At 48.7% G+C, this 15,958-nt stretch overlaps 1 protein-coding gene across 3 annotated transcripts in view; it reads left to right on the top strand.

Annotated features, from left to right (window-relative positions):
• The first annotated feature begins 4,716 nt into the window (after positions 1-4,716).
• Positions 4,717-15,958, top strand: part of ZHX2 (zinc fingers and homeoboxes 2) — a 78,415-nt gene continuing 67,173 nt past the window's right edge. Inside the window, exon 1 of one of the 3 annotated variants that reach the window (XM_074887278.1) lies at positions 4,717-5,050. The gene's annotated coding sequence lies outside the window, so the exon portion shown is untranslated. Of the gene's footprint in view, positions 5,051-5,919; positions 6,035-15,958 lie in introns of those variants that run through there. The other 2 variants (XM_074887287.1, XM_074887269.1) reach the window with 2 other exon arrangements.

Genomic DNA, 15,958 nt, shown 5'->3' on the forward strand with positions numbered 1-15,958 from the left:
TTGTTAATACAGAAGCTGCTTTTTATTCCTCCTGCCAAAGCAGCCTGGCCTGCCCAGTCCTGCAGTGAGGTCATAACTCAGGGTTGATCACATCACAGCACGTTGCCATGGAGATGCTTGAACTGTCACAAAGGATGTGCGCTGTGATTTCACAGCAGATGGGCTGTGAGGGAGGAAGCCCTCATTTAAATTTTAAAAATTGCTTTAGTAATTAGCAAGAGCAATAGAAAAAGACATTAAAAAGAAAAGAAAAATTCCCAAACCGCCACTCTCAGCAAAGGTTACGGGATTCACATGGGATCTGCAGGCCATCCGCAGGGGAGGATGGCTGAGCTGCTGCTCTGAGTTCACCCAGCTCTGGGGGTTGTTGATGGGTCCAAAAAAGGGTGGACCCTGCCCAGCTGCAGGAGGCCCAGAGCAGTGGTGGGTGAACGAAGCCCCCCTGCGCACCGGTGCATTTCAAAGCACAGCGGTGCTCAGCCAGCCACCCTTTGCAAGGGCCTGAGAGGAGCGGCAGAAGGCAGGCAGAGGGTGTCACAGGCTTTATTAAAACACAAACTGCCTGACGGAAGGGGAGGTGTAGTGCCCTGGCTTCAAAAGTTTCAGCTGGCTTAGGTACTTCTATGGCCCTTTTTAATACAGTACATGAGGAGCCCAGAGTCACATGCATGTGCTTGCACTCACATCCTTTCAGGGACATGGTGAACTATTATTACCCCTCAAAGGTGAAAGTGAAACCCCTTGGCCCCCTAATTCTCACAGCCCAGCAGCACTGACCCAGGCAGCAGCCTATATTGGCCTTGCCCTGCATCCTTAGCATCTCTTTCACAGAGCAATAACCCAGTCCCACCTATTGCCCCTGCGCTGGGGAACTGAGATCAGCAGCAAACAATGGAGGCAGAGCAGACAGCATCAAGCTTTCCAGAGAGCCATGGTGCAGCCCTGCTCCCCCCTCAGGCTTCTCCGTCCCCGGCAGAGGTGACCTTGAGGAAGCAGAGCCTCAGGTCCCCATCCCCGCAGCCACCACAGCTCATTGTGGAGATGCTGGCATCCCCCAGCTTGCTGCAGCAGCTCTCTTCCACATCGCAGCAGCTCAGCAACCTCAAGGCAGAACTAAATCTCTCTCCCCTCTGCCTGCAGCAGGCAACGCACGTGGTGTTTTGGGGACCTTGGGCTGAGTCCTCATATTTAATGAGGAGAACAGACTTCAATGCAGCATGTTCCTTGTTCGTTCAGTGACTAACTGTTGATCTCTCTAAGAATAAGCCAGATGGTTCCCGTGATAAGTGATCAGCTCTCCTGGAGTTTTTGAAACAGAAAAAGACAGATGCCTGCGTGCCTCTTGCCAGGACCCATCTTAAGCTCAGGCGATGAGTGCAAATGCTTAAGGAGGTTGTGTTCAGGGGATTCTCTCCATCCAGGCTTAGCAACTAATCTTCCCCATCAGCCCTGCATTCTGAGGGGAAGCATCTTGCCTTCTGACAGCTTCCCTCGGCTTAAGGGCACTACAAATCATAAGGTCAGCCCTTATAATTGGATCAGACCTTGATATTGCTTTGCTCTTCTGTGCATTTATATTAACATCTCATTTTGCAGACAGCGCATCTGATCGGTGCTCACTACCTCAGCTTGCATTTGCACACCTCAGCGACTGACAACACCGGTAGGACCGTCAAATCGTCTTAGCAAAGGAGAAAGCTTGATTTCAGGAGTTGTTTTACTAGGGTGAAAAAAACGAAACCACCCAGGTTGGGGAGTGAGTGGCAAACACAGGAGGCTGAAGAGCTTTGTTTCTCAGCCACTGGTCTGCATAACACACACTGACCACCCGCTAAGCCTCACTCCCACCCTCCTGCCCTCAGCACAGAGATCAAGTTCTCCACAAAAGACGAAAAAAAAAAACGTAGCAGTGTTTATCTGGTGACTTCTTTTTAATTTGTTTTTGCCTTAATTTCTACTGCTGACTGTATAGAAAGCCAAACTCCATTATTGAGCTGTCATTAATAACACCAAGTCGGATCAGGGGAATCACAGTACCTGTGCAGGATAAGAAGAGCAGGGTGGAAGAGGTGTTAGAAGCAAGGTGTAAAATTAGCAATTGAAGCTGAGCCTGGTTCTTCCTGAAACTAGCTCTAAGGCAGCAGCTTGGCCCACCAGCCTAGGGTTGGTTCACCTCACCTGGGACAAGCAAACACATCCTGAAGCTCACAGCCCACCCATCTGCTGCTGCACCCTATAGGCAAAACTCCACTTGATCTTACACTGTTCGGCAAGCATAAAAATGAGAAACATGTATCCACACACTCAACAGAAAATGACTCTCCAGTTCTTTCATTTACATGGCTCTGTTTTGGCTCTTAAAGGATGCACATTCCCTTCGAGGATATTTATGCAATGTCTTCAGAGCAAAATTCGGAGCTGCACCTCAAAGAGAGGGAATTAGATCTGTAATGCTGACTCAGCCTGCAATTTCACAGGATTAAACAGTCAGAAAGAAACCATTAAGCTGAAAAAGACTGAAACGTATGTGACAATACATATGTCAGACACTCATCTCCTCACCATAAAAAAAATATATATACATATCAGTACACAGTTCATTATCTCTGACCAAGGCATTATTTCACAGGCGAGCTTGCAACTTCATCTGAGGGCTTTATGGAGCAGATGTCACTTTAAATCTAGAGGAAGTGCACAGAGGAAATGGAGAGGGCACTAGATTTAAAGCAAGCCAGTGCTCTGCCCTCACTTTCCTGGGAAATTGTGCATGTATGTTCACTGTGCTTTGTAATCAGTGTGGCTTCTGTTGCGTTATTAATTGAAAAGAGAAGCCTTGTGCAAAAGAAATTTAAAATTACAAACTTCCTTTCTGCATCTTCTGTAAAAGCAATTTCCATTTTGTTGTGTCACCCTGCATCATTTTAATATTAGGTTTCTACAAGTGAGTTACATACCTAGAGTTAGAAAGAGTATTCATGTTGCATTCATCACTGATACTTTTCAGGGGGTGCATGATTTCCCAAGGAATCAAGGCTTTTGAAATTATAAACTCTAATCATAAACACTGTTCTCTCATCGCTCAGTAAACTTTGGACCCTTTCAGTTAACTTCAATTAAATTTGACAGAGTCAGGGCTAACTGACTAACCACAAGTCTCCTAAAAGACAACATCTGGGCACAGATGCCACACAGCCGGTTGGTCCCACTGCTCAAGATTCAAAGAGAGGAGGAATTTGATGACCAAGTTGAAAAACTTTCACAGAACAGATCTCTGTGCACTGTATTTTGCACTTTGACGTGGGAAAATGCAGTCACACACGAGCAGGTATCCTTAGACTTACCTACATGGTCTGAGCAGCTTCTCTAACGGTAACATTGAACACACAGTCCCCAAAAGTTGGCCTTAGTTTGTTCATTTAGGACGGCAATAGCAACTGCTACAATTTTAAACCCACATCCTCCTCACTTTAAATACAGTGAATTATGCCCCATTTTTAATGACCTTTCAGCTCCTAATTTGTGTAACATCATCCAGGGTTTTGGGCAGATGAATCTCACTGGGGGCTCTACATGGATCACTTTGACCTCAGGTTAGAACTGTCTTTGTTACAACCCGGGCTTAAAGTCTGAAACCCCGGACTCAGCTCCCATTGACGGCCCTTTTTTGCACTTGAAAGGCAGCATTAGCCGCCGTATCACCCAATCAATCAAAGAGCCTTTTGCATTTGGCAATGCAAAAAAAGTTAAAGAGGCCTTAAAGTAACTGTCAATTAGGACAAGAGCAAGCAGATGATTTTTCACCTGCTTTTCCATTGATCTGCCTTTTCAAGAATATTTTATATTCATGAGGATAGTAGTCTTATTAAAACACTTTGGCTTGTCTTTTTTTCCCCAAATCACAGAAAAGGAATTTGAGACGTAGGGGAAAAAGTGTATCCTGGGGGGAAATATTTTTGCCCCCTAAAATAGGTCTTTCCCCCCCCCCCCCCCCCCCCGGCATTCAAAAATCAGAAATATTTCCAGGGCTGAACAGCTACTGAAGTTAAACAAAATACATTTACTAGGATTTATAAGAAAAGAGAATTTCCGTTCAAAACAAAAAAAAAATCGAGGGAGGAAAACCGAAGTTCAGTGAGCACCAGCAAACTCTAATGGTCATCCTCCGTGCCCCCAGCAAGTGCGGAGAGGATGCCCGTGCTTGTCCCGTCCGAACAGCTTGGATCTAGAAAGAAGAGGAAAAGTTAGCGGAAATCTCAGAGCTGGTGGCAGGGAGGAAGGAATCCATTCTGTTATCAAATACTTGCAGAGACTGTACTCAATCAGGCAGTCAAAAACACGCCTACTCAGATAAGGGTATCCCTGCAAAGAAATCTCTTGACACTGCTTTGACATATTTACGTTCTTCCGCGATTATTCAGTTGCAATAACTTAGAGCTCCTCTTCTGACACTCTACTACAAGCCGGTCCCCAGCCCTACACGGGGAAGGGAAACAAAACGCTGCCCAGCGAAATTGCCCGGCTGGGTTAAGGACCGCAGCCTGGCGCCGACCCTGCCTGCCACCAGGCTGGTGATACGGGGCAGGGCGAGAGCCGGAGCGAGGGGAGGTTCAAAGCCCTTGGAGCTCTAAGTATACAATTAAAATATTAATTTAATGTGGTCGAATCAAAGATACCTCGTCGTAGATAGCACACCCCTGAAGTTACAGCGAGATTATGCTACTCGTAAATCCTATTAGCCTGGACTTGTTGGAAGATCCGCTATCTAGTAGCAAGATACAATCGGTAAATTCTTTCTTTTAATTACTTCATTGAAGTAAACAGAAAATAGTCTGGGTCCTATCTGTCTACATCTTTTTGGAAGAAAGGCAAAGAGGCACGAGAGTTCAACGACAGTTTTAAATGGGGGAAAGGATTCCTGCGATGCAGCAGAGATTGCAGCATCCCTTGGAAATACACACCACCTTCTGCAAAGCAACACGCAACCATCGCCTGAAGCCCACCCAAATTCCATCACAAGCCGAGGATGAAGAAATGCCTCCCACCTCCCCAGGTAACCCGTCCCGCTCCGGAGGGGCAGCCCCACGGAAGCGGCACAGCCTCCTCCAGCCCTTCATCGTCCCGTCGCCGTTCCTATAACGGGGGTCCAGCCCCCGCCGTCCTACACCAGGGGGGCCAGCCCCGCCATGCTGAGGTGGGGGTCCCGTCCCCACGTCCTCTGCCATCCCACACGGGGAGATCCAGCCCACGCGACCCTGGACCGAGGGTCCTCACCCCCAGCCCCCAGACGGAGGGGCCGTACCCTCCCGGCGCCGACACCGCTCGCACCGCCCGGGGCCGGGGGGGGCCGCCCCCGCTGCGAGCCCTGGCTCCGCCCGGAGGATCAGCGGGGTCCGTGTGGTTCCGCCCGTGGAGTGGGACCGGGGCCGCGGCGGGGACCGGCGGAGCGCCCGGCGATGCCGCCGGCAGGGCCGGGCAGGGGCCGGCGGTGTCACCACACGGGCTGTGGAGCGCCCGGGGAGCCCACGCGCGCACCGCTCGGGGCGGGGGGGGGCGGGGGGGGTGCGTGGAAAATTCGCGGGGCTGAGCCGGAGGAGGAGCGGCCGGAGCCGGGAGGAGGGATGGGGGGGGCACGGCCCCGCTCGCAACTTTCCACCGCGCCGAGGGACCCCGGCGGCCGCGCCGGCGGTGGTATCGTATGCAAATACGCACGCTGACGTCAGAGATCATGTGGGTTTTGGCGTAGATCCCCACCGATCGAGGGCTCTTTTTTTTTTTCCCTTTTTTTTTCTTTTTTTTTTTTCCCTTTTTTTTTTTCTCCCTTTTTTTTTTCCGCGGCGGGGCCGGGGCGGCGTGAGCGTGCGTGCGCGCGTGGCGGTGCGCGCGTGTTTCCGCGCGGGCCGGCGCGGCGGGGGCGGGGGGCGCGGGGTCCCGCGGCCGCGGGCTGCCGCGGCGGCGCGCGGAGCGGCGCGGAGCGGCGCGCGGAGCCCCGGTGCCGCTCCGCCCGGGACAGTCGGTGCCGCCGCCCTGGGCGCAGGTAGGAAACTTCCCAGGCGGGCCCCCCCTCCCCCCGCCGGGCGGCGCGGCGCTCCCGGCCCCCTCCCTGCACACAGGCACTCGCCGGCGCTCCCGCCCCGGCCGCTCGCACCCAACTTTTCCTTGCCCGCAAAAACTGTCCGGTTCCCGGGACTCCGGCGGGGGCCGGGAGGAGGAGGGGGGGGGAGCGGGGGAGACCGGTGGGGGGTGGGAGCCGGGAGGGTTGTTCAGGGTGGGCTCTTAATTTTTTTAGATATATTTTTAATTTTTCGCCATTCAGCCTCTTTCCCCCCCCCCCCGCCCTCCTCCCCGCTCCCCACCGCCTCCCGATCGCAAGTTTGGGTGAAGGGGGGGAAGGCAGGAGGAAGGGGGGGGGGGGGAGGGAAAAAACATGTCTACGTTTGTCTATGTCGACATCAGCAACACAAAATATGGCGTCCGCTTTCGACAGGGCGTTACGTAGAGGCGAGCAGGGCGATTTTGTCAGTGCGGGCTTTAAAAAGGAGCCGCTGGCTTCCCGGGAGGGGCGGGGGGGAAGAGCCGCCCCGGGGGTGCTGCAGGCGCAGGAGGGGCCCGGGCGCCGCTGCCACGCGTGGCTCCGCGGCCGGACTTGGCAGCGGTTTCTTCTGGTTTAATTTTTGATTTTTTTTTTTTAATTTATTTTTTTTCCCCTCTGGCCCCCCTCCCTGTCGGCTCCTCCGTGACGCCGTGGCGCGGGGGCTCGCTGCCTCCTGCCCCGCCGCTGCCGGTAGCGGTGGAGCGCGGCGGGGCGGAGCGGGCGGGCGGCGCCGAGCCGGGAGCGCGGCGGGGCAGAGCCGGGCGCCCCGCTCCATCCCTCCTTCAGCCTCGGCGAAGGTCTCTGCCTTCCGCCGGCGTTTTATTTTCCCCGGAATGGGGAGATTTGGGCAAACTCGGCCTTTGGCACGTTGCACCCACTTTTTTTTTTTTTTTTTTTTAGGAGGGATGACTTTCCCTTTTGTTTTATCTGCTTTCCAAAGCCTACTTTTTTCTTTTCCCTTCTCTTTCTCCCTCTGGGATGAGGGAGACAGCAAAAGACAGTTTTTTCTCCCCTCTTTGCTAGGAATAAAACTTGGAAGTGGAGTTGGGATGTGCCAGCCTGACTTTGGGGGATCCCTCTGCCCTGCTCTTTCCTGAGCCTCTTTCCTGTTCACTTTGTGCCTGGGAATTCCTCCTTCAGGAGATAGTCTGGCGGGGGGACATGGCCCTGGTTTCCTCCCCCCTTGGGCTGCCCAGGCACCTCTTGGCTGAAGGCTCCCCATCCTCTCCGGGCAGGTACTCTTTTTTAAACCCTGCGAGCTTGCAAGGGCCCTGCTGTGCAGAGGAGCTCTGCAAAAGTTTTAGGTTGGAAGGTGGAGAGCAGAAGGAGGAAAAGCAGCCAAAGAAGTAGGAATGGGAGGGAAGAGGAGGACTCTTGCTGGGTGGGAAGGTGACTTGATGATCAGGATTGCTGGGTGTCAGCGCCTCCTGCCAGCTGGGTCCCGAGGTGGGGCGGTGAGGAGCAGCAGGCGAGGGTGGCGGAGCGTGCGGTGCCTGGTGAAGCTGCATCTCTGGCACCGGGGATCACCCTCAGCAATGCCGGGGTCACAGTGTAAGGCCGTCAGCTACGCAAAACTGGTCTTTCCTATTTGATTTTTTCATCCCACAGGTGTCAAGGTCCCAGTTCAGGAAGGGATTTTAGCACATCCTTAGTGAAGCAATGGTAGTCATCCCAACAAAAAAACCCCAAAACATTTCCAAATTGGGGCTGAGACCTAAAATGACAAATGCCTCAACATAATTCTTTTACAGCAAATGATGGTAAATCTTTGCCCCTCTCTGCTTCATCATCCAGCTCACCCGCAAATAATCCACATGTAGTTAGTCAATGAGTTATCTTGTTTTTAAAAAGACCTACAGATTAAATTTTGCACAGGGTTTATCCCGCCTGACTGGGGCTGGGATAGTTGTGCAGGCGGAGGTGTGACTAGCAGGGGTCTGATGTCTCTAGCAGAAAGCTCTCATACGTAGCCTTACTGGGAAAGGGCATGTGAAGTAACACTGCTGTGTGCTGCGTGGAGTAATTTTGTTGTTTAAGAGGTGTCTGTGACCAAAGTGCTTTGCCAGTGTAATATATTCCTGTCCCGGTGAAACCTTTCTAATGTAGATGTGGCTTCAGTCTGTTGTATGAACTCAGCAGCTCTTTGAAACACAGAATTGCAAATTGATCCCCAGGTCAGGGAAAGCAAGGTACCGGCCAGCAATCGGGAAGAACATAAATGCTAAAAAGCCATACATTTTTAAAGTTGTTGGCTGGTCTGTATTTTACTTTGGCAGCCGTGTGCATGTTTATCCCCTTTCAGGCTTCTGCAGAAATGTATGGCCAAGAGCTCTTCTGTGTTTGTCCTCTCTTCTTGCACCTGTGATGAACTCAGTGCCGGAAAGCGCGTATAGATGTGCATAGCTCAGTTATCAGCCAAAGCCTGTGTGATTACTCACCTTCATAAAATGACGTTTTTCCTGCCTGCCAACCCCAAAAGTTCTCCTGTCAGAGTTTCATCCCACGGGACATCTCTGTCATTGGTGTTTGAAAGGAGCATGCTCCTTCTAACCGCTTCCTCTCAAAATACCACTTCTTTTTCCCTATTTACCCTAGTTACAATCAGCAATTTCTAGACAGTGTCTGTAAAATCAAGAATCCATTGTATGAGACAGCCCAAGTTGGCAGGGTCACGTTTTGTTTCTTTTGTTAGGGGGAAGTAGTTTTCTTGTGTTTTTATTACAAGTCCAAAAAAGAAAGCTAACATTAAATATAGCAAAGTTACTTGCTTCCTTTTACATTTTCAAACCACTTTCAAACTGCTGCAGGCTGGAATGAGAACACAGCAGGTTTGGCTCATGCTCGTACAAGATGAAGATTTTAATGCCAGGCATGACATCACTGTATTTGCATGTGCGACATCTTTGGGTTTTATTCCTTCTAGTTTTGCTCTAACTCACATGATCCTCAGCAATATTATTTGGAGTCTCTTCTGGTTGGGATGTTTTGACCCATGTCTAAATTACTTTCCTGTGTGTCCACTTAAGGATTGAAAACATCCACTGAAAAATAAATCAAAATAGTGTTTTGATTAGAATTTGTTTAGAAACGGACAGTGTCACAACTGAATTCCCCAAGATTTTAGCATGGCTGTCAGGTTGCAGTAAAGCAGCCTTTGCTTTTTGTGTGGAGAGAGTGTAAATATATTTTTGACTTTCTTTCAAGTGTGAGGATAATTCAGCAAGTGTGTTTTTGCCCTAAGAGTTACTGCAAACTGAAGGTTGTAACAATCACATCTGTGTGATGGTATCTGTTCATATTGAAAGTAAGTAATAAACAAAAGTAGGCATTAAAATAATCTGTAAAGTCTTTAACTTAAAGCCATTAAAGTAATTGCTGGCCTTCTGTCAAGGTGTGTTTACATGTGTCACATCAGCTGGAACTAATTTGTGGTGTTAGTTTATTTTATCAATCCTTCAAAATAGGTAGGTCTGAAGTTTACTGAATGTCATGATATGGTTCAGTCCCAGGGTAGCAGTAAGTTTGTTTTTTTTCTGAAAAAGCCAAAAGAGTTGTTGATTTCCAGAATGTTACAAATACTTTTTGTACAGGGTAGTATTTGAGAGTTTGGTTTGCAAAAGTGTAACAAAATGGAAAACCAAGGGAAGAGAGCTCAGTTCCAGCCTTGCTATCCGGAGGCAGTTCAGAAATCACCAGCCCAGCCCTCCCTCCCCAAAACCACCATGCCTTTGCAAGTCAAAAGGGTTGTTTGATTGATTGTTTTGTTTTAAAAAAGTTGCACTTGGGGTTGTTTCAAGAAACTCTGTGTGTTTGGATATAAGACGATGCAATTGGCAAGCATTTCTCAGAACAGTGAAACCCAAAACCTGTTTCTAAAGTGAAAATTGAATTTTACATAAGCTGAGTTTACATAAAATGGCCAGTATTGTGAGTCTGCTGGTGAAACTGGGAAATCCGGTCAAACTGAGGGAGATGTGTGAAATGATTTTGTGTATTTAGCACTGAAGAAGACTCAGATGGCTGTTTTTTGTTAGTGAGCAGAGGGAAAACGACACAGGCAAGCAGAGGTGGTTTTGGCATTGGTAACCAGGACGGGACTTAAAAAAAAGTCCTCCTGGGGCGGGGGGGGGGGTATTCTGGTAGCTGAGAACATGGGTTATGGTGCAACATCCCCTTGAATTCGCAGATGAGACGGCACATGCTGGAGCTGCCTCTGGCAGGCGATGGCCCGAGCAGGACTGGCAGTGGGAAGACTCGTGTCGACGCTTGGCAGAGGGGTGTGTTTGCCATCTGGAGGGCTGATGGAGAAGGGAGGAAGGGTTGGGAAGCAAATGGGGAAGAAGGTGATCTGTAATGCCTGCATGGTTAGAAATTGCACGTCAGGAAAGGAGGGGGGGCATTTCAATGAGTTTTCACAAGCGCGTCGGCCTGGTGTGCAGGATTCGTGCTGGGTGATGAAAGCAGGGTGCATGCAAGGAATTCAGTGTCACTCCAGCAACGAGCCTCCCCAGATACATCTACGGTTTATACCTTTTCCAGGTTGTGGACCCTGGGCAGACTTTCGAGTGAGAACCTGATCTAGCAAAGCAAAGCCTGCTCACCACTTGCTTGCCTCTCACATTAACTTTTGCAGATATTTTGGAGGAATTTGCAGATCCCCTCTTGCCCCCATATACTACAGGTTAAGCAGGGCTGTGGTTCAGGCTCACCCTAGTTGCCATCTACAACATTCACAAGCTCTGAAGTGATGTAGGTCTCCATCCGTCTTGTGCTGCCCTTCGTTTTGCAGCTGGGGGAAGCTCTCTGGCTGTGCACCCCAGGGCTCTGGCGTGAAGGATAGCCCCAGCATTCATAGGATCATAGAACCATAGAAGTGTTTGGGTTGAAAGGGACACCGTGCACTAGATCACGTTGCTCAAAGCCCCATCCAACCTGACCTTGAGCACTGCCAATGACAGAGCATCCACAACTTCATCGTAAAAAATTTCTTCCTTACGTCCGATCTAAACCTACACTATTTTGGATTAAAACCATTGCCCCTTGTCCCATCACTACAGGCCTTTGTAAAAAAGTAACCATTTATGTATTTCAGACTACTTAGTATCTCATTACACAGGGTACCCAGCACCTGGGAGTGCATGAGGGCTTTGATGAGTCAGCATCCCACAACTATGCCAACAACTTGCTCCTTGGGTGAATTTGCTGGTGGTGGGTTAATCCTCCCAACTCTGTGCAATGAGTTTGATAAGTGGCATTAGCAAAAAATGGCCCTTTGCTAGGGTAACAGCCTTCGTGCTCACGGGTTTTGGAGCACAGCTACATCAATGACATGTCCTGCCCTGGGCTGATACAACCACATGGTGAGCATTAGCGGTACAGACCTGACATGAGATGTTTCCATGCAGAGATGTCTACTGTCGTGTGCTCGTTTAGCTCTTGATACCTGCACATCAGCACTCCTCTGTGGAAGACCCTTTTTACTACTTTAGTTACGCCCAAGTTAAGCCCCGTCCTCCCTGCAGGAGCAGGTGTTGAGGGCTCTGGGGCACAGGAGCAGGAGCATCCTGGCCCAAACACACAAGTGGTGGCTCTGTTGTGTATGTCACAAAGTTTCCTCCAGACCTGTGTTACCTCACCACAGCATAGTTCAGTTCACTTGGGAGACTCCTCCACAGCCTGAAATTGATCTTCTGTCCTGAAAAAATGTGGCAAAGCTGAAAAATGAAGTTATTTCCCTTGTGTTACTCCACTCGCTGTCCCCTTAGCCGTGGGTTTGCATGGAAACAATCTTGGTGAGAAGCAAACCTCTGCTTCACTCTCTCCTTTCTTAAGTGAGAGAGATATGGTTTTTTAATATTATTTTTTAACCTGAAGCATTTTGGTGATGTGATTTACAGTGTGATTCCAGTTGACACCAATGGAGGGGACAATTAACTTCATGCAAGCAGTGGGAGGGGTGGGACAGGAACTTCTCACACTGGTTTCTGTGCCCCATCATGGGCCTGAAATCTCAGTTTTCCTTTCCACTTTTTTTTCCCACTGGTCCTGTCCTGACCTTATTTCCCCTCTTAAATACTAAATATTTTTTTAAACCTGCAACCTCAAATTACCTGTGGATTGTCTGTTGTTCTCACCATTTTCTGGTGTTAAAACTGCATATTTTACTTGCTAGAGCTTAAAACAAAAAACCCACAAATGGAAAGAGATTTTCTTGCTTGTTTTGAGTCGGTGACAATAACTAAGGAAGCCTCAAGTTCAGGGTTATTTAACCTCTTGTCCAGTCTGATGAGTGGAGGAAGAAGCCCTGTGAGCAAAGATGTGTAAGGAAAAATGTGATTCCTTTATTTTTAAACAGTCTTCTTGTTTGTGTTGGTTTTGCTTTTTTTAAATAGCTCCCAGAAAAAGCAGGTTCTGAGCTCCTGCTAAAGGCACTTTCAGAGGGATTTAATAAAATATCACTATTTCTCAAGAACTCGGTGCCCCTTCCCTTACGTCTGATGCATGTGTTCCTTTTTCTCACTCTGCAATTTAGACAATTTTTAAAAAATATTTTTAAACCTAATTTCGTGCTTATTAGTTTCAGTTACTTTATGGTACGCTTTACTCAGATAGCAGAAGTGGGAAAATACTTGTTCTTTTTTTAAATCTTATTTGCAGGAAGAAAATCCCAGAGTAAACAGTTGGAGGTAGTAAGTTTTGTTGGATTTCAAAGAGTGCCAGGACAGAGGCCCTGGGAAGCGATGCGGGGAGGTTTTGCGTCCTCTCATGCTGGGGGAAGCCGGTACGAAGCAGACAGCACCGGCATCTAGGAGCTTTGCTGCCGGGCTGGCAGAGCACTGCTGATTCACTCTCGCAGGCAATAAAGGAAAGTCCTGATGGTTCTGGCCTGAAGTGTTTTTGAGGAGATGCCTTTCCCACCCCTCTTCCTGCCTCCCACCTCTAAAGCAAATATGTTTTGTTGTGGCTTTTTTTTTCAGCATCCTCTTAAGCATGAACTGTCAGACACCGCAGGGAGTTTTTCCTTGTCTTTTGTCTCTCCAGAAACTGATTTATTTAAATGATATGCTGGGAGCACACTGCTGTTACAGGCTTCGGTGCTTGTCATCTGGGCTTCAGTACAGTTTCCTTGAAAATTGTGGAAGATGGGGTTATCCCAGAGGATCATGGTCCCCCCTGAAGCTGAGTTTTTTCTGCATTTTTCCAAAGACATTCCCCTTCCCAGTCTTCTGAGAAGAGTGGTGTTAAGTTGGACTTATTTATTTCCATGTGATTGAAAGGTGAGGAAGTTGTTTGAACGCTTGGCTCCCTTCTAGGGAGAGCGCTTGGTTGCCTGTGGGACCACTGCACCAGCACCCTCCTTTTGCTCAGCCAAAAGTGGTTACAGAGTCCTTTATCACTTACTTATTTCCTTGTCACTGGCATCCCCATGGTATCTCTTGCAGCCTGTCACAGTTATGATGCTGCTCTTCATTACTGTCATGTAATGCTCGGTACCGAGAGGAGTCGTGACCTTGTGGTTGCAGATTTTTGGGATCTGTTCTTCGTCTCTCAGGACTGGGCAGCCAGGTTTTTTTGAGAGCTAAAAGCCCTTTTACCTGGGCTTTAACCTAAGGCACAGGTCTCCCCAACCTGTGCTGAAGTACAAGCATCTTGCCAGGAAGGCACCAGCTCCACTGTGTTACCATTTTGAGTGTTAGGTTTAATTTTCTTTGAGAAGCGAGCAGTGATAAAATGCTGAAAAAACCTCATGTGGGGTTTTCAAACCAGGGAAAGTACCTGGGGATGCTGCACAGGAAAGTCGGCAAACGCAGCAGAGTCCGGTGAAGCCATGCCAGGCTGCTGGCCGCAGGGGCTGGTGGCTGCTGAGGACCTGCAGGATTTTGTCCAACTGCTGTGGGTAGGAGTTTTCCAGGTGCAAATGGTCATGACTAAATTCAGAGGAAACTGCTGCCTTAGGAGGCCTTTACTTCCCTCTGTCTGTCTGGGATCCTCCGGCATAAGGAAGGAATAGGCTCCACATGTGTTTTAAAGCAATTGGTGTGACAAGGAAGAACGATGTGTTTGGAGGGAACTGTTTTCTTAACTGCTCTCAACTTAGCATCTCGTCTTTCTTTAGAGTTAGAGCATCCTCACAATTTTGCTGTTGCTAAAACAGTTTTTACAGGATGCCTCTCCTCTGTGTATCTGCCGGCATCTTGTCTGTGTGCCTTGCGGTTATGTCGAGGGGATGAAGTGGTTTGGGAAATACTGCTCAAGGCGAACACAAGTTTCAAAATCCACAGTTAATCAGACACAAGAAAAAAGAATGTTAGCTCTCTAAAGTGTTTTGCTTCCAAGCCTAAATATACTTGAAGTGCCTTGAATTCTGTTTGCTTGTCCTGTTATCCTGGATCTTAGCCTTATCTATAAGTACCTTATTCTCACGTTTTACCTTATTTTTATGTGTTTACCCTCTGTATGAAGGTCCAGGTGAGCATGCAAACACTCTGTGCGTGACCAACCCAGGAGAGGAGTGTCACGATATTATTTATGCCAAAAAGAGCTCATACATAGGGATGATCTTAGCTCCGGCCCCATCTCTTCTCCAGCAGCAGATCAGAGCACCAAGTGGGTGGATTTAAAGTTAATCTTCTAAAATCTGAACTCCTTCTTGTTTGCTCTGCTATTGCTTCTTGGCAAGTGGTGGACAGTCTCGTTCTCCCTGCAAAGTGCTCATGAGTGGGTGCTTTCAGCCTTGGGGTCTGCAGGTGTGGGGCATGGGGGATGACAGGGCATCAGCACACCCCTTGTCAGCTGGCTTCAGTTCCCTGCTGAGCACCTCTCCCACGAAATTTCTAGGGGACTTAAATATGTGTTGTTCTTTTTTAAAAAAAAAACCTCACAAACCCCTATCTGCACTCTGTGCCCAGTTTAGGAGGAAGCACGTTGTTGAGTGCGTGTTTTGCATTTTTAATTTCTTCCTGGTACACTCTTCCTTCCCCTCTTCCCCCACCTGCCTATTCCCACCCTGCCATCACATCCATCCGCATCCCGGCAGGGAGTCTGCTGCGCCAGGGTGCTTGCAGGGCAGGGAAGGCTCCTTTCCAGCCACAGGGAAAGAGCTTCTCTGGTTCTTGATGGAGTGAGGGACCTGCTTTGAAATGCGCTCTTAAATGGGAAGCACCCCCTGAAAAGTGTCCAAGGTACTTCTCAAGAAGGATATTGGGTATTTAACATTAGCACTGCCACATCCCAAAATGGGTGGTGAAATAAACAGTATGCAGTACTGTATGACAAAGGATTTGTGGCTGTTTTCAGGCTGCTTTACCTAGAGAAGGTAGCAGGCAGCAAGAGGGGATGGAGATTACCACCCAGTCTCTGCCACACTTCTAACTTTTCTTTTAGATGTTTTGTGTGCAACAGTGTGAGCTGTAGTTTGCTGCATTTTGGAAACAGTGTATTTGCACAGGAAAGGTTAGTTAGTACCTGACCTCCTCTCTATATCGATTTCTGCAGCCAAGGTTGGAATTTGGTCATATTTCTCAGTTAGCTGCCTTGGACTCGATGCATCCTTTGCTATTTGCCTCACACTGGCACAAGCAGTACCCTGCAGTAGGTGCAGCTCTCGCAGGACTGCTCAGACTGGCTTATGTTTTCATCTAACGTGCTGTTATTATTTTACTTTATTTTTTAATCTGCCTGTATTTTGTTCATGTCTGTGTAGATGGGGATTTCATTTGTTCCTTCTCACTCTCATCCTGACCTTTTTACTGAATCTCAGGGTGGAGGCTGCTACCGTGTGTCGTAAGGTCACTGTCACGTTGGGTTTGGTTTGCACATCTGGGCACTGCCATAGCATCTTTCAGGATTCCCACACTGAGCTTCTGG

This window comes from Strix uralensis, chromosome 1 (genome assembly GCF_047716275.1).
Source record: "Strix uralensis isolate ZFMK-TIS-50842 chromosome 1, bStrUra1, whole genome shotgun sequence".
Taxonomy (NCBI): Eukaryota; Metazoa; Chordata; class Aves; order Strigiformes; family Strigidae; genus Strix; species Strix uralensis.